The 18953-nt window shown below is 43.7% G+C and overlaps 1 long non-coding RNA gene across 1 annotated transcript; it reads right to left on the reverse strand.

Moving 5' to 3' along the window:
* Positions 1-12754: 12754 nt before the first annotated feature.
* On the reverse strand, positions 12755-18411 carry LOC108352213 (uncharacterized). Its single transcript, XR_015631437.1, has 4 exons — positions 18101-18411; positions 17659-17776; positions 14877-15090; positions 12755-14639 (listed from the first exon to the last, which is right to left on the reverse strand). It is a non-coding gene; the product is annotated as an uncharacterized LOC108352213 (long non-coding RNA).
* Between the last annotated feature and the right edge of the window lie 542 nt (positions 18412-18953).

The following is an 18953-nucleotide window of genomic DNA, read 5'->3' on the forward strand; positions in this document are numbered from 1 at the left end:
TTGGTTGGTTGGTTGGTTGGTTGGTTGGTTGGTTGGCGTTGGCTTGGCTTTGGTTTTGGTTTTGGTTTTAGTTTTTCAAAACAGGACTTCTCTGTGCAGCCTTGAGTGCTCTGGAACTCACTGTTGACCAGGGTGGTCTTAAACTCATATATCTGCTTGCCTCTGCCTCCTGAAAGCTGGGATTAAAGGCCCAGATGTGCTTTGGAATTTGAAGAATTTCTTAATGGGAGGAAAAGGCTCATGGGGAGATCTAGAAGCAGCTTGGTGAAGAGAATATACCATAAATGAGTAGGAACTCATGAGTGGAAAAGATTGGCCATTCCCAAAAAGGAAAGCAGTTTGGATTCTGTTGAGGGTGGAGATAAGAGGCAGAAACAGGCAAGGCTGTCTAAAGTGAGGTGTCTGTGGATTGCAGTGAGAGAGGATCCAGCATAGGTGACTTTGGAAGATGAGAGTTGAACTTCGGAAGGTGAGATCTGGAACCCTTTGGAGCCAAGAAAATTGAGGAACAAGACAGGGTCAGATTGGCTACAGGAGAGGGAAGGATTGAAACCAGGTCAGTATGGCCTGGAAAGGAACCCTACAGAAAGGAACTATAGAGTGGAGAAGGACAATGGCAGTGTGAACGGAGCAAAGGTCTTGGACCTGGTGGAAGATTCAGTTAGGTTTCTGATGGTCAATATGGAGGTACTGTAGGGTAAAGAGATGGGGCACAGAAACTGCATGGATAAAGGGAGTGAATGTTGGATTTGAGGCCTCTAAGGGTAGGGGTATTGGGGTTTAGAGATGTAGGCAAAGATGTGTGTGTGTGTGTGTGTGTGTTTGTGTGTGTGTTTGTGTGTGTGTGTGTGTGTGTGTGTGTACTAGGAGTTTTGGAATTTTTAAGAGTGAGAGAGTGTACAAATAGGAGCTAAGGAAAGGAAGAAGAAGGATGCATGGGTGTCTTGGGAGCTGTTCTCAGGGTAGAAGGCAAAATTCATCTTCGTTTTGGAAAGGATATCTCTTTTCAGTCAGGGCATGAGGGTCTGAGGAGAAAGGAGTAAGAAGGGGGAAAGGGTTTGAAAGATCAAGTTAAGGGTAGAATTTGAAGGAGTCCGAAGGACTGGTTATGTACTCTGACTATGGGTGAGGGAGAGAGGCGAGTGGGGTGACAGAGGAATGTGATAAGGCCACCTGACACAGGAAGCGAGAGCCTAGGATCCTGGAGAGGTTTTGGTGTGGGTTTGGGCAAGCCAGTTGGTTACTATCACCAGAGATCTAAGAAGGATAAACTATAGAAGGAGGGTATGATAGCTATTGCTGGTTGTCAACTTGACTACATCTGGAATGAACTACAATCCAGACATGGAGGACACACTTGGAATCCAGATGTTGAGGCTGGAAGACACAGGCTTCTGACTCAGATCTTGACACGGAGATCTTGAGGCATATTGGCCATGAAAATCTTAGGCCCAGACAAGATGGTACATACCTTTAATCCCAGGAGACTGAGGCAAGCATATCTTTGAGTTCAAGATCAGCTTGGGACAAAGCAAGTTCCAGATCCAGGAATGTGTGGTACACACCTTTAATCTTAGCCACACTTCTGCTGGAGGCCCACAGGAGGACATGGGAAGAAGGCTCACTCTTCTTCACCTGCTTGCACTTACTTGCCAGCACATCTGTTGGAACCTACCTCTTCAGGATTCCAGCTTATAGAGAAGACCGAGTCAAACGATTATCCTCAGGGGACTGAGCAATTACTTTCCGTTCATGGCTGCCCATTGTTGGGTTAGTTGGACTAGAGGCTGTAAGTCATTACAATAAATTCCCTTAATATACAGAGACATCCCATAAGTTCTGTTACTCTAGAGTATGCCAACTAATACAGAGGTATATTCCAAACAGTCTACCTATATATCAATTAAAATATATCTGTTAAAATCAATATTCTTCCCTTGGTCCTTATGTCCATAAAAGTGTAAAGGTTGTCATTTTTTTTTTTCATTTTCTAGGGGAATGTAAGGGCTATTTTTTGAGTGCTAAGATGCACCAGTAAAGTTGGTCTGATTTGGAACTTTCAGTCAGAATAGAGACCGGATTCTCTCTAGTGAAGACTAGTGGTGGGCTGGAGCCAGGGTTCTTAAGTGGCCAGTAGTGAGATTCCCTGGAAGGGAGGAGCTATTACCCAAGCTCCATCACCATGAGAGGGACACAATGGGTGTGAGGAGAAATCTGGGGCCAGTCAAGGGGATTTTTGGATGTTTAAGAATGGACATTGACTTGCATGTAATTTTAGGAAGCACGATTCCCCTTGCCTGGTCTCCTTGCCACACCTGCTGGCTCCACTTCATCCAGTCCATTCCTTCTGAGAATACCCGGAGCCACCACCAGAGTCTGCCGACCACCAACGACTGTCCAGGTTTCACTCAGCTCCCACACTAGCTCTTTCGGTCTCTGCTTGCTGCTTGCCCGGTGCCACAATGGCCACCCGAGTCTCACGCAGCTCCCATTAGCACCATGAAAGGAAAACACTAGAGACTTGTATATTTTAAAACTGGCCAGATAACTCAAAGGTTGGGTGAAGAATATCCTGCCCCATCTTCCTTGGCCTCCGCAATTACCTGTGGAGGCCACGAACTATCGTTGCTCCGAGAAACCTATGCCTGCAGCTCCTTGTCCGTCTGCCGTCTGGACCAACTCCCAATCCTCTTCTCCCTTCTCTTCCTGTCCTGACGGAAATCCTGCCTTTTCTTTCCGCCCAACGATTAGTTTCTGCCATCTTTTATTTAGCCAATCAACAATTAGGGAAACAATTAGGGACACTCCCCAACAGAAAACTGACAATCAAACTGAGCTGAATGAAGTGTGCCTATTGGCTATCCACTGTGGCCAATGAAGGCCGTGGTGGAGTGCACTCTCCCCACCCCACAAAACAGATATTCATTAGGCATCACCCAGTGTTTTGGGGAATGTTCAGGATGGTTAATAATGGAAAACCCATCAATTAGCCACTGATGGATAAATGAATAGGCATCAGCTGGTCCAGAAACTGTGAGAACTGGGTTGAAGGTCCTGTAGACTGATTTGAGTCATGGCACCAATGTAAGGAGCTGGCCCCCTTAGATTGGTACGGGGCACACCTAGACACCAAATTCTCAGCACAAAGGAGATGTAGTGCCCTGGATAGGCAATTAGAGGAGAGGAGTGCTACCTCTGGATCAGGCCAAGGCAGACAGCAAGCAGCAGACTTTTTATGAGTGGATTTTTAAGGAAAACGGAGGTAGTCTGTGCTAGGGTCCTGGTTGGACATGCTAGCCAAATAATAAATTTTTATTGTTGGACTTCAGTGTTTTGAGTCAGTGGTCAAATAAGGCGGGCTTTAGGAATATAATCTAATGGTTTTTAGCAAGGAAGAGAACAAGAAGGATAAAAGGCAAAACCTACTGTTGCCATGTTCGCCATGTTCTGGCCTTTTAGAGAGTCCTTCATAATGCTCCTTCTATTTTCAGGAATAATTTGAGGAGTATTGGTGCTAACTCCTCTTTGGAAGTCTGGTAGAGTTCTACGTTAAAAATACTATATCTTAGAGACTATATCTATGTTGGCACATAAAAACTTGCTCCAGTTTCTGTCTTTTTCTGGATCTTCCACAAATGTGTTGCCGTTCTTCCATGAAGTGGACCTGTTGTCTGGCCCTGAGCTTTTTTTTTGGGGGGGGGGTTGCAGCTTTTAATGACTGCTCCTATTTTGTTCCACTAACGGTCATACATTTATTTACATTGTTTATCTGATCTCGATTTAACTTTGGAAAGTGGTACCTATCAAGAAAACGGTTTCTTTTATATTTTCCAATTTGCTGGCGTACTCCTTTCTAAATTATGCCCTTAGGATTCTCTGGATTTCTTCAGTATCTGTTGTTTTGGACCCCTTTTATTTCTGATGTTGTTAATTTGGATACTCTCTCTGTGTGCTGACTTTCTCAAAGAACCGACTCTTGTTTCACCGATTCTTTACATTGTTCTCTTTGTTCCTGTTTTATTGGTTTCAGCCCTGAATTTATTTCCTCTGTCTACTCCTTTTGGGTGTGCTTACTTCTTTCCGTTCCAGAGCTTTCAGGTGTGCTGTTAATTTGCTAGTATGAGATCTCTACAATTTTTATGTAGGTGCTTCGTGCTATGAACTTTCTTTTATGAACAGCATTTTTTTTTATTAACTTGAGTATTTCTTATATACATTTCAAGTGTTATTCCCTTTCCCGGTTTCCGGGCAAACATCCCCCTCCCCCCTACCCTTCCTTATGGGTGTTCCCCTCCCAACCCTCCCCCCATTGCCGCCCTCCCCCCATAGTCTAGTTCACTGGGGGTTCAGTCTTAGCAGGACCCAGGGCTTCCCCTTCCACTGGTGCTCTTACTAGGATATTCATTGCTACCTATGGGGTCAGAGTCCAGGGTCAGTCCATGTATAGTCTTTAGGTAGTGGCTTAGTCCCTGGAAGCTCTGGTTGCTTGACATTGTTGTACTTTTGGGGTCTTGAGCCCCTTCAAGCTCTTCCAGTTCTTTCTCTGATTCCTTCAACGGGGGACCTATTCTCAGTTCAGTGGTTTGCTGCTGGCATTCGCCTCTGTATTTGCTGTATTCTGGCTGTGTCTCTCAGGAGCGATCTACATCCGGCTCCTGTCGGTCTGCACTTCTTTGCTTCATCCATCTTGTCTAATTGGGTGGCTGTATATGTATGGGCCACATGTGGGGCAGGCTCTGAATGGGTGTTCCTTCAGTCTCTGTTTTAATCTTTGTCTCTCCCTTCCCTGCCAAGGGTATTCTTTTTCCTCATTTAAAGAAGGAGTGAAGCATTCACATTTTGATCATCCGTCTTGAGTTCCATTTGTTCTAGGGATCTAGGGTAATTCAAGCATTTGGGCTAATAGCCACTTATCAATGAGTGCATACCATGTATGTCTTTCTGTGATTGGGTTAGCTCACTCAGGATGATATTTTCCAGTTCCATCCATTTGCCTACGAATTTCATAAACTCGTTGTTTTTGATAGCTGAGTAATATTCCGTTGTGTAGATGTACCACATTTTCTGTATCCATTCCTCTGTTGAAGGGCATCTGGGTTCTTTCCAGTTTCTGGCTATTATAAATAAGGCTGCGATGAACATAGTGGAGCACGTGTCTCTTTTATATGTTGAGGCATCTTTTGGGTATATGCCCAAGAGAGGTATAGCTGGATCCTCAGGCAGTTCAATGTCCAATTTTCTGAGGAACCTCCAGACTGATTTCCAGAATGGTTTTACCAGTCTGCAATCCCACCAACAATGGAGGAGTGTTCCTCTTTCTCCACATCCTCGCCAGCATCTGCTGTATGAACAGCATTTTTATTGTGCCCTGTAAGTTTGGGTATGTTGTGTATTCATTTTCATTGAATTCTAAGAAGTCTTTAATTAATTTATTTCTGGCTTGTCTCGTTTTTCATTTAGTAGAGTTGTTCAGTTTCCGTGAGTTTTGTTTTCTTTTGTAGTTGTTGATGTCCAGATTTAATCCGTGATGGTCTGACAGGATGCAGGGAATTATTTCAGTTTTCTTATATCTGTTGAAATCTGCTTTGTGTCCAAAGATGTAGTCAGTTTTGGAGAAAGTTCCATAAGGTGCTTGAGAAGAAGGTATATTCTTCTGTAATTGGGTGAAGTGTTCTGTAAATATCTGTTGGGTCCATCTGGTGTATGTCATCTGTTAGCAGCAGTATGTCTGTTTAGTGTCTGTCTGGATGACCTGTCCATTGGTGAGAGTATGGTATTGAAGTCTCACACTATCAGTGTGTGAGGAACAATATGTGATTTAAGCTATAGCAGTGTTTCATTTACAAAAACGGGTGCACTTATGTTTGACGCATAGATATTGAACTGAATTGCTATCTTGGTGGATTTTTCCTTTGATGAGCATGTAGTGTCCTTCCCCATCTCTTTTAATTAGTTTTTGTTTGAAGTCTATTTTGTTAGATGTTAAAATGCCTACACTCTACCTAAGCTTATTTCTTAGGTCCACTTGCTTGAATATCTTTTTCCAACCTTTTACCCTGAGGTAAAATTGTTCATTCTTGATGTTGAGGTGTATTTCTTGATTGAGGCAGAAGGATGTGTCCCTTTTGGCATCCATTCTGTTAGTCTGCGTCTTCTTATTGGGAAATCAAGGCCATTGATATTGAGAGATACCAATGACTAATGTTGTTGGTTCCTATTGTGGTGGTGGTAGTGGTGGTAGTTCTCTCTCTCTCTCTCTCTCTCTCTCTCTCTCTCTCTCTCTCTTTCTCCTCCCCCCCTTGTGTGTGTGCTTCCCTTCTTTTGATTTTACTGCTGTGAGATTATTTCCTATGTTTTCATGGGTGTAGTTAACCTTAAGTTGGAGTTTTCTCTCTAGCACCTCCTGTAGGGCTGTATTTATAGATGGATATTGTTTAAATTTGACTTTATCATAAAATATCTTATTTTATCCATCTATGGAGATTCAGAGTTTTACTGGGTATAGTAGCCTGGGCTGGCATCTGTGGTCTCTTACTTTCTAGACCCTTCTGACTTTTAGAGTCACCATTGAGAAGTTAGAAGTCATTCTAATAGGTCTGCCTCTATATGTTACTTAGTCTTTTCCCCTTGCAACTCTTAATATTCCCTTTGTTCTACATGTTTAGTGTTTTGATTGTCATGTGGTGAGCAGGCTTCCTTTTCTGTGTGCTTCTTGTACCTTCATAAACATGTTCTTCTTTAGGTTAGGAAACTTTTCTTCTATAGTTTTGATGAAAATATTTTCTGGGCTATTGAACTGGTATTCTTCTCCTCCCTCTATTCCTATTAGTTTAGAGTTTGGTCTTTTCATAGTGTCCTGTTTCCTGGATGTTCTGTGTCAGGAATGTTTTTAGAGTTAACATTTTCTTTGACTGGTGCATCCATTTCTTTTATTATATCCTCAATGCCTGAGATTCTCTCTCCCATGTCTTGTATTCTGTTTAGTGAAGCTCATCTCTGAGCTTCCTGTTTGAATTCCTAAATTTTTCATTTCCAGAATTCCCTTGGTTTGTGTTTTCTTTATTGCTTCTATTTTCATTTCAGGGTCTTGAACAGTTTTACACTTGCTTGGTTTTTTTTTTCTTGGCTTTCTTTGAGGGATTTTTGTTCTATTTTTTTAATTGCCTTTTGCATTTATTTGTGTTTTCCTGGATTTCTTTATGGGATTTATTCATTTCCTCTTCAGTGACCTTTATCATCTTTATAAAGGTGGTTTTAATCTACACAATGGAATATTACTCAGCTATCAAAAACAATGACTTTATGAAATTCATAGGCAAATGGATGGAACTGGAAAATATCATCCTGAGTGAGCTAACCCAATCACAGAAAAACACACATGGTATGCACTCATTGATAAGTGGCTATTAGCCCAAATGCTTGAATTACCCTAGACGCCTAGAACAAATGGAACTCAAGACGGATGATCAAAATGCCTATGCTTCACTCCTTCTTTAAAAGGGGAACAAGAATACCCTTGGGAGGGAATAGGGAGGCAAAGTTTAGAACAGAGGCAGAAGGAACACCCATTCAGAGCTGCCCCACATGTGGCCCATACATATACAGCCACCCAATTAGACAAGATGGATGAAGCAAAGAAGTGCAGACCGACAGGAGCCGGATGTAGATCGCTCCTGAGAGACACAGCCAGAATACAGCAAATACAGAGGCGAATGCCATCATTAAACCACTGAACTGAGAACAGGACCCCTGTTGAAGGATTCAGAGAAAGGACTGGAAGAGCTTGAAGGAGCTTGAGACCCCATATGTACAACAATGCCAAGCAACCAGAGCTTCCAGGGACTAAGCCACTACCCAAAGACTATACATGGACTGACCCTGGACTCTAACCTCATAGGTAGCAATGAATATCCTAGTCAGAGCACCAGTGGAAGGGGAAGCCCTGGGTCCTGCTAAGACTGAACCCCCAGTGAAAGTTATTGTTGGGGGAGGGTGGTAATGGGGGGAGGTTGGGGAGGGGAACACCCATAGTGAAGGGGAGGGGGGCTAGGGGGATGTTGGCCCGGAAACCAGGAAAGGGAATAACATTCGAAATGTAAATAAGAAATACCCAAGTTAATAAAGATGAAAAAGAGAAAAGGTGGTTTTACAGTCGTTTTCTCATGCTTCAGCTGTGGAATATTCAGGGTCTGCTGTGTCAGGATATCTAGGCTCTAATGCAGACATATTGCCCTGACTGTTATTGACTGTGCTTTTACTCTGGCACCTGAGCATCTGGTTTTGGGCTGATTATAGATCTAGATGCTGATTTCTGGGATGCCAAGAGAGGATAGTCTGTGAGATAGAGAGGAGGGAAAGAAGACTGCAGCTGGCATTCTATTGCCACAGTAGGGATGAGCCTGAGGGATTGGGTGGGTTGGGGCGACAGAGAACATCTATCATTTTCACATCAATTCTGGTAAAAAGAACTCTGGCCCTTGGGTTACAAGACAAGTATTTTAGCAAGCGAACTACCTCCCCAACATCGTGTGTGTGTGTGTGTGTGTGTGTGTGTGTGTGTGTGTGTGTGCATGTGTGCATGTGTGCATGTGTGCATGTGTGTGTATGTGTTCCTGTTATTTGGCTTATTTTTAATCATGTGACAAATCCCCTAGTAACAGGCAACCGGGAGGTAAATTTGGGTCCTTTGCAAAAGCAGTAAGCACTCTTAAGCAGTGAGCCACCTCTCTAGTCCATTCGTGTGTGTGTGTGTGTGTGTGTGTGTGTGTGTGTGTGTGTGTGGTCAAATAAGGTTGTAACTCAGCAATAGAGAGAGTCCTCCAAGCATGGATGAAGCCCTGAGTTCAACCCAGAACAGAAAGAAATCTATTTATATTTAAGAATGTTCTCTACTATACAAACCTTTTACCTCATTTTTTAAGGAAATGGCTAGATATATAGTCAATGACTGATCAGTTTCATAGCATTTCAGAGCTCCATCTCTGGTAAAATAAAATAAAGTTAAAAAATAAATAAAAGGACACAGGGAAGTGGTGATGTGTGCCTTTAATTTCAGCACTTGGGAGGCAGAGAACAGCCAAGGGTACACAGAGAAACCCTGTCTGGAAAACCAATCCAAAAAAAAAAAAAATAAGGGGGGGACAAACCAAAATGTAATAAAGGGAAGAAAAAACAAGACATGCTGTGACCGTGCTCCACCGCCTGTCAGCTTGTGGGAGACACAGCCAGAAACAATTCACACACATGGTAAAATACGCTTCAGACATTATTATTCCCTCCCTTGTGACTTCCCAAGGAGCCCTCTTCCTATAAGGCCTGCCAGGTCTCCCATAGACTTGGAAAGAAGGTGGCCAAGCAGCTGGTCACCATCGGAGTTGAGCGGCTTGTCAATCATCACAGCCAGCCAGCTGCACTCCTCCTGTTCCCACCCACAAACTAGAAAGAATTTTTAAAGACTGATTACCCATTCTTTTTTATTGGTTTGTTTGTTGTTCCAGCTGATGCCACAGTGGATGGCTGAATAATGTATTCTGCAGCCTCAGAGAATCATATTGCTATAAGACCAAGGATGAGACGAGATGTCCCCGAGTGCCTGGTACAGCCTTGTTTCTCCAGAACCCAAATTCTCTGGTTTCCTAATGAGATTGTTGTTCCTGATACTGGCAGATGTGTGGTGCCTGGAATGACAGACACTGTGACAAAGGTTTACAGACAGGGAGTTGGCACCATAGAAGAGATCAGGAAAGTAGTAAGTGACATGATTTAAGGGATTACAGAGAAATAATAGTGCAGGAAGGGTTAAATGGGGCAAGGTGGTGAACAGGACAGGTAGAGCAGGAATAGAGAAGGGAAAACCAACACTAAGACATTTGGGAAAAGTCATATAGAAACTATGGAAACCTCCTAAAAGATGTAACACATACACACACTCAAATTATATATGTGTGTTATGTAAATAATTTATATGTATATATTATATATACACACATTTATAGTATATACTATATGTATAATTTATAGTGAAAACTAGAGAGATGGCTCAGCAGTTAGGAGAATTTGCTGCTTGTAGTGGTTTGAATAGGAATAGCACCCCAAAGACTCATGTGTTTGAAGGTCTGGCCCACAGTGAGTGGCACTACTATGAGGTGTGGCCTTGTTGGAGGAAATGTATCCCTGTAGGGACTGGCTCTGAGGTATCTGATGCTTAATCCCCAGGCTCAGTGACTCTGTGAGAGCCGCCTGCAGATCAAGATATAGAACTCTCAGGTGCACCTCCAGCACCATGTCTGCCTGCATACCACCATATTTCCCACCACGATGATACTGGACTAAACCTCTGAACTGTAAGACAGCCCCAGTTAAATGTTTTGCCATGGTCATGGTTTCTCTTAAAAGAGTTAAAAAAAACTAAGACACTGCTCTTGCAGAGGTCCTATGTCCAGTTCTTAACACCTGTCCATGACATCAGTTTCAGGGAATCTTCTCACCTTCAATCACAGTAGGCACATACTTGGTGCACATACATACATGAAGGCAAAACACACACATAAAATATTGTTTAATGTAAAGAGTTTAAAATGGAGCTACCTATAACTGACCAACAAAGCTCCTATGAGACACCAGAGGCTAATTACCCAGTGCCAGGAATGTATTCCCTCTTTTGGTGTTCTTGGAAAGTAATGTCCCCTAGACCCCACAAACATTATAGGCTATTGTTTATATCTTATGATCTTCTGGTTACCCTCCAGAAGGTAAGACTCTACTGCTGAAGATTCCGCATATTTGAATCATAGAACAGAGAAATCAATCTGGTACTCACCTGGAAGTTCCATCCCCACTAGCTAGCTTTCATAGTGCTGGGAGGTGCTATGCACCCTACCAGAGAAGAAGAGTAATCATAATAGCACCCATCTGTCAACCCTGAGAGATACTATAGCAACACACCTAGCAAGACATGCCCATTGGCACAATAGTGGCACAAATGTTATAGGAGTAACCAAACACTTTCTGGTTAAATTTAAAGCCAAGTCCAAAAGTTTAAACCCATACCTGGCACCCATAGCAGAGCCAAAACTCTGTAACTAAATATGCCACGGATGAGCCCCAGCTTGAAGAGAGGTTCTGAGGAAGAGGTGTTCAGGAGCAGCAAAAAGAACAACTCAAAGTCAAATCCTGGGTACAAGCTGACAACCTGCTCAACAAGGCTTTCTCTGGAGATCTCCAGATAGCTTATCCAGATAGCTTAGCTCTAAAAATCAAAACCCAATCTTCTATTTGCATAACAATTCAGTCATTTACTCCAGGTTCCCTTTGATTACCCCAAGAATCACCATTCCAAGACCCCAGGCCCTTGCTTCTTAGAAACAGCAAGCACATTTTTTTAATATTGCTTATTAATTTTTAATGAATTCAGAGATCTGCCTGCCTTGGAAAGCAAAAACAATAGTATCTACCTGCCTTTGTAAGCATAGACAATAAACTATCTTGGCAGGATCCTGTCCTGAGATTACTATTTCCACCACTCTGGGCCTAAACTAGCTCTTTCCCAGGCCAGCCTTGAACTCAGGTATCTGCTTGCCTATGTATCTGCATACCTTTCTGACAAGCTGGCTTATAGTGTAGCTGCCTCTGTTTTGTTTTGTTTTTTTTTTTTAGGTCCATAAAGCCCCTTATGTAATTCATATTGCATCCTTATATTTTGAATAGTTGAGAAATCCTATTTATATGTTTTTGAACTCACGTTTTCAGAGTTCTTTCTCACAGCCTTAAAGACTATCCTGAAGATCACACACCATATACCATTTTTACTAAGGACATAGACACACCCTTGCCTCCCAAACTCAAGCTGTCTCTGGTTATCATTCACCTTGGCAGAAAGGACATTCCCCAATAACCTTGGCAGGGAGAATATTTTCTGAAGGAGGAACATGAAGATATATACACAAATAAACAAACAAACACACACACACACACACAAATATATATATTACAAACAAGCCTCACACCCAACCCATACCCTGCTAGCTCTGTTCCAGGGGCAGGAAGTGTGTCACACCATCCCTTCCATGACCATGCAGGTTACAGTCCTTAGGGGAGAACTTCTCACTCTCCTAAATGAGCACAGGATTATACTGATTCCTGATGATTTGTCACTATACCCATGGATTAGAGTATCTCTCAAACCTCATCACAGAAGCTTCCTTTTTGTAGTAGATGGTGATTAACACAGAGACCCACAACTGATCATGGTTTCAGGAGATAAAAGACTGTGAAAGGCTTAACCCTAAATGTGTTGTGCACATCAAACACACACCCTCCTCTAAAGGTTCAGGAATCATTGTAGAAGATAGAACAGAAAAACTGTAATAGCCTGAGGCAATGGTTGACTACAAGGAAAACTGTTCTTCAGACACATATGACCTTACAACAGTTGAGACAGCATGTACAAAAGCCTGTACAAACTCAAGCCAGACTAAATCCCAGCATGGAGGCAGGAGGTAGGCATCCCTCCATAGGGAGCAATTGATACCTGCTGCAAGAGAGCAAGTCAGTTTTCTTTAAGGATATGGCCCCTGGTGGTTTGATCATGCTCCAGTGAAAGACCATACATTCAAGAGCACTTGGGCAGCACAAGTTAGACTTGATGAACGTTTTTTAAAAGAAGATACAGTGTTGGATGCTTGTCAATGACGGGTGCAGGGAAGAGAATGGTGGACAAGAGACACAAAGAGGGATGCCAAGACAAGAGTCCGATCAAGACGACAATTTTATTTTTCCCCAAGGCTGAATTTATACCATAACAGGGGTAACAGAGGGAGGGGGGAAGTAAGAAACATTTAAGCAGGCCAAGGACACAATATTCGTGTGGTCAGGGAATAGGCTGATGTTGACAGGTTGTCAGAAAGGTCACAGGTTTGTCATATCTATTAGTCAGCAGGATGTTGGTTTTTCAGAAAGGTTATAGGTCATCACATTCTTGACGTCAGATGTATTTCTCAGCAAGGTCAGAGCTTTATCATATTATTATTCATTTTGACCACCAGATTTGTATTAGTCTTTTTGCAGCTGGCTGGGGATTTTCCATGAACCCAGTCATACTTAATTCTAACCATAATAATAACATTAATAATGGAGTGCTTCAAGGGCATTGCTCACAACATCTCCCCCTTCCTTATAGTCAAATGAAAAGGTGGCCAAATGGCCATGCTGTCCTGGAATGAGCCCCTCGGGAACTGCTTCTGTCTTAGGTTGGAGTGATATTTGTCACATGGCCAAGAGAATCTTGTGGCCAGGTCCATCATGGGATAAGGCAGCAACTAATGGCGGCCCCCCTGTCTTAGGCCCTTCATTGTGAATATATCACTCTCTTACCCATCATTGACTGTCCAGCTCAGCACGCAGGGGTGACAATTCATTGATTTTTCAGCAAAGACATCAGGACAGCAGGCAGAAAAGAATGTTGGCCTCATTTGGCTGAAGGACAAAAATGTCCTTGCCTGGGCTGGGAGATGTGTAGGGGAGCTTGGCCCTCATCAAAGCATCCTCCATAGCTAGCCTATGATAATATACCTGAAATATTTGCTGCTATATTATCTACCGGTTGTTTAATAAAGCTGGTTAAATGATTAAATGTCCAAGTACCAAAAAATATAACCAAAGAAGGCCTACTAGGGGGCCCAACAGGGAGGGAAGCAGGGTGGACAACCAAGGGGAGGTGGAGAACCAATTTTGATACCAGTTCTCAGCTTTTTCTCTTCCTCATTTTCTCTTTTTTAAGCCTTCTCTGACCTGTTTCATGCTTTCTTTAACCATATTCTAAGGCACAGGAAGTATCCAAACACTGCCTTTCTCTTACAAACCAGAATTCAGTGTGATTGCTCAAAGTTGGGAAATTAAAGATAAAAAGCCAATCAGAAAGAAGTACACTTGTTAGCATATACGGCCAGACAATTGTTCTTTTTGATTAACTTCTGACTCTTAAAGACAGTGTGGGTCAAAATTAAAATAGTCAAATACACTTAAAACACTGCTTCATAATTTAATAGATGTGGAAGTTTAAAATTGAATGAATTTATATGATTATGAATGTTTACCATGAAATATCACAGAAGGGATGCCACCAGGCAGAGAATTACAATTTTCACTGATATTAAACATCATAAATAATTTGGAGAAACCTCAGCATTGAATTATAACCATCAGAAAGAAAAAAGACATACATAGATATCCCGTGCATGTTATGTAAGAAATAAGCAAATCCCAACTCAGTACAGTGCAGTATCAATAACCGAAAGTTAAATGATATGTTGATACATAGAAGGAAAAGATCACCTGTTGACTGCCATTGTTGACATTCACAAAATAATTCCAATAGACAATTCATGTAACAAGCATAATTGCATTATCCAAAAAGCCAAACCCTACAAAAGGTATCGAATTGTAGAAGAACACATATCTCATATGGAGTGGGTGGCAGAGCTTCCAGTTCTTCTTGTGCGATGGCAATGGACTTGAAGCAGTGCAGTTCTTGGAGCAAGCAGCTCCTGTCGGTGGAGTGCAGGCTGTAGATGAAGTCGCGTGTGCCCTGCACCATGTTCACATGTTCAGTGCCTCCATGCGCTCCTTCTTGGAATGAGTACCTAGAAGCCCGGAAGTAGGAATGCACAGGCTCTTTTAACAATTTTATGGTAAATATTATCCCTGTATCAGCACCTGATTGAAACATTCTAAGACCCCAAGTGTATCCACGTGTCCAATCCTCGTTTCAAACCGCAGAGGTAAATTTAATATTTAGGGGGATGCACCATTGTAGGGAGCGGCGCGGCGAAGTAAAGATGGCGCCGACAGCCAGCCCCGTCCAAATGTGAATAACTTACCGTGCATTCGCAGGCTTGTCCCGTGTCAGGGCAGCTGTATGATAATGAGGTGAATCTGGCGCCCTCCTAACAACAGTACTGCGCATGCGTGGGGTTTTGCACCTGCCGTCAGTCTGGCTGGGGCGGTACTATGCTAATGGAGGTTCATGCCGCACCAATCTCTGGAGGACGAGTAGCTGGGATGACAGTGGGGTGACTCGTGCCCCACCAATCCCTGAAAGAATATTAGCATACTGTTGTGTATATAAGGCGAGCGGCTTTGCCGCTAGGCGCGGTAACATTTGAAGCTGTAACACTTGGAGCTGTAACACTTAGGGCTGGCTGCCACCGCCTCCCTGTATCAACAATGAAGGTGTCCTGCAGTAAAGGCTGTTGAGAAGAATCCAACCATGTTGCGTCTTCCTTGCCGGACAAGGTGGGCGAGACACACCATCCCCTTGTTTTAGAATTAGAACCTTCACAACAGGAATCTGGGACATGGATATTAGTAGGATGGGAGATATTATAAGTCAAACAACACAATGTATTAGGTGATAAAATTCTTAAGAAGAGAGGAAAGGGGCCAGGCAAGAAAGCTAGGGGGTGGCCTGGTGAGAGCTGCTGGAACAACCAGATCAGACAAGTAACATTCAGTCACACAGTTAAATGAGGAAGCTTTCGCGGGATGAAACAGCCATTGCAAAAACAAGCACGAGCTTTGTGCCTGTGAAACAGAAAGGCAAGCAGAGGGGCAGCTGGGGTCTGTTACTGGCTGTCTCTCTGGACTTAGATTTATCCTTAAGGAGTACCTCCCTTCAGTGTCAGCTCCGTGGCTCTGCCTCTCAAGAGACCCCAACCTCCAAAGGACACTAGGCTTCCAGTAAGAACTAATGACAAAAGGGTGGAGAGATGGTTAGGACCTGGGTGCTAGATGCCAAGTGGCCGACAAAAGAATTGTATGGTTCGTCTGTTTTAGCGGGGAAGTTTCTTCCAGGCTGTCAGACACTCCTGGCAACCTTGAGCCAAAAGACCAGGAGAAAATAGCATCTGAGTATTGAAGGAGGCTCGCCCAGGGGTGTGATCCAACTGAAGCCTCGGGTATCAGAGAGCAAGCTATAGTCAGAGATAACTGGCTGTAAGGACTCTTTCTGCTGCCATTCCTGAGGCAGGAGTCACAGTTGAGCAGGGCTTCCTGCCTCTCATATCCAATAAAGAAATTGCTAACACTGGAATACTGACCTTTAATAGAACTACAGCCCTCCCAGGACTGCAGTAGTAGCCCTTCACCAAGCTGTCTCACTGGGTTAAGGGCCCATGGAAAAGAAAACATTGATCCTGACCTTGGTCACAGCCTCTAGCTGGAGTAGGCTGAAGAGCAGGTGCCGAGACTTTCTCTCTTATCATCCTGGAGTAAAGCCTGTTCTGTCTGGCAAAACAAAGTTCCTCGCAGTCTGCTGCAGACTCTTTCTGAAACTACTTTAGGGGCTCCCTGGCCCCCGACCTGGGGCATTTTGACCACAGGGGCAGGAACTGACTGCTGCGGGGATAGGATCAGAGGCACTCTCTGTGTCAATGATGACTAACGGGGAAGGTGACAATGTTGGAGACCGACTCCTCTCTTAGGATAGGGCCAGCAGATAAGGCAGGCTCCCTCAGAGAACTTCTTTTAATGAACGCTCTCCTTCTGTGAGCAAGTGTTGAAGGTCTGGCCACTGAAGGCAGTGATTGGAATTTTTTTCAGGGCCAAAAGTCTCATAATAGTCTTAAAAATAATCATTAACTCTCCACTATCTTCTTGCTGTTAAAGCGTCAGCCCCAGCCGGCCTCATCACCTTGAGACTCCTCTTGCACCAGCTAGGCCTGAGCTGCGCCACTGCCCACGCGCAGCCCACAACTCTGGCCATTGCTACCCTCAGCCTGTCACCCTCAGCCCCATACTTCCCTACTCTGTGCTGTCCCTTCCTTAGAAGCTGTGAATGTCTAAACAACAAGGAGATCCTTTCTTCAGGACCCAAGGCAAAGCTTTCAGGGTCTTGTTAATGCCTGCTTCAGACAGGGTCACTCACTAACCTGGAGTCCTTCATACACATGTGCGATGAACTGTTAACAGCAGCTAGACTAGGCAAGGGGAGCAAAGGGAGGGGCATCTCTCCTTGGGGAGAGAGAAAGACAAAACTCCCGTGGGAGAAAACAATTTCTCTCAAGCAAATTATTTCCAAGTTAAGCACCAAGAGGACCAAGTAAAACTCCTTGACAAACAAAACAAACAGTTCCATGATTTCAAACACAGTCATCAGTCCATGATTTCAAACACGGTTGTCAGTCCAAGTCCAAAAATGAAACAAAAGCCAAAAAGACACTTGACAATACCACAGAAAACAAACTAGACAAACAAGATCAAGACAAGGCATCCTATAACCAATTTCCACAGATGCCTGATAAATTCAGTACCTGGCCCAAACTGCAACTTAACCTTAGCTGCTTCCAGGATGAGGCAGACCATCTGATCCCACCTCCCAACAGGATTCTAGAGTGTCCTCTAGATTCCTTTCTCCACCTAGAGCATCCTCTAGGGCCCGTGGTCTGTGACAACTAGCATGTCTGCCTGTCACAGCCCTAAGCCCTTCACGGGACCCACAGTAACCACCAAGAGGACTCTAACCCCTCTCCAGGGGGGACTCAAACCCTTCAGACAGCAAACACAGACAACACAAGACAACATGAAGCAAAGACAAGACAACACGACACAGAGACAAAACAGAAAGTAACACAGAACACAAAACACAGATTTGCTCGAGCTTACCTCTGATCTCTTCACCAACTGTAGTCTAGGGGGAGCACAGTTCCCAGTTGATGCACTAAAATGTTATGGCCTTACATCAGGAGCGCCACCCACAGAGCACAGATTGACAAAGTGACCACTGCAATAGCATGAGGATATAAGGTTTTTAATCCACGTACCAGGGGCTGCTCATCCATGCAGGGAAAGGCAACTCAAAAAGCACACAACTTCATTACAGAGGGCAGACTTCAGCAACAAGGTTAGCCGATCCATTAAACAATCACTAATTCTGCACTATCTTTTGTGTCAATTGTTCCCTCTTGGGGGAATTATGGACAAATATTTCCTACAAAGTATAAGAATTTCTTTAAATATTTTTTCTTAACCCTATTCTTCACATCCTGAGTGACTCCCCGAGTCCTGTCACAAAAGGTGACTGTAGAATGCTTGTCCCATCACTCACCACTGAGATCTGCATCGTCCGGGGAGAAACACGCACCAAGCCTCTGAACCAAGGTCCGGCGGTCCATGGTTGCCAGAAGCCGGGGAGCAAAAGCTCTGGGGGGTGGGGCAAAAGCTCTGAGGGGGAGCAAAGGCTCCAACAAACAAGGAAGACAGGCTTGCCTATTCATGGGGGACGACGTTCTCCTCCAGGAGACCTCCAAACAGCCCCATGTTGGGCGCCATTTGTCAACGACGGGTGCAGGGTGTACCTGGAAGAGAATGGGGGACAAGAGACACAAAGAAGGACGCCAAGAGTCTGATCAAGGCGACAATTTTATTTTTCCCCAAGGCTGAATTTATACCATAACAGGGGTAACAGAGGGAGGGGGGAAGTAAGAAACATTTACGCAGGCCAAGGACACAATATTCGTGTGGTTAGGGAGTAGGCTGATGTTGACAGGATGTCAGAAAGGTCACAGGTTTGTCGTATCTATTAGTCAGCAGGATGTTGGTTTTTCAGAAAGGTTACAGGTCATCACATTCTTGACGTCAGATGTATTTCTCAACAAGGTCAGAGCTTTATCATATCATTATTCATCCTGACCACCAGATTTGTATTAGTCTTTTTGCAGCTGGCTGGGGATTTTCCATGAGCTCAGTCATACTTAATTCTAACCATAATAATAACATTAATAATGGAGGGCTTCAATGGCATCGCTCCCAACAGATGTTCAGTAAAGGGAGGAAAGGAGCCACTAAATTTATTCTCCTGTCTTCACATCTATTTGAAGTTCTCATTATGAAGAGTTGGCTTCTTCTTGTTATGGTTTTGTTTTATGGGGAAAAACTTTTGGTTTTGAGATAGGGTCTCA

This window comes from Rattus norvegicus, chromosome 10 (assembly GCF_021556685.1).
Source record: "Rattus norvegicus strain SHRSP/BbbUtx chromosome 10, alternate assembly SHRSP_T2T, whole genome shotgun sequence".
Classification (NCBI taxonomy): domain Eukaryota; kingdom Metazoa; phylum Chordata; class Mammalia; order Rodentia; family Muridae; genus Rattus; species Rattus norvegicus.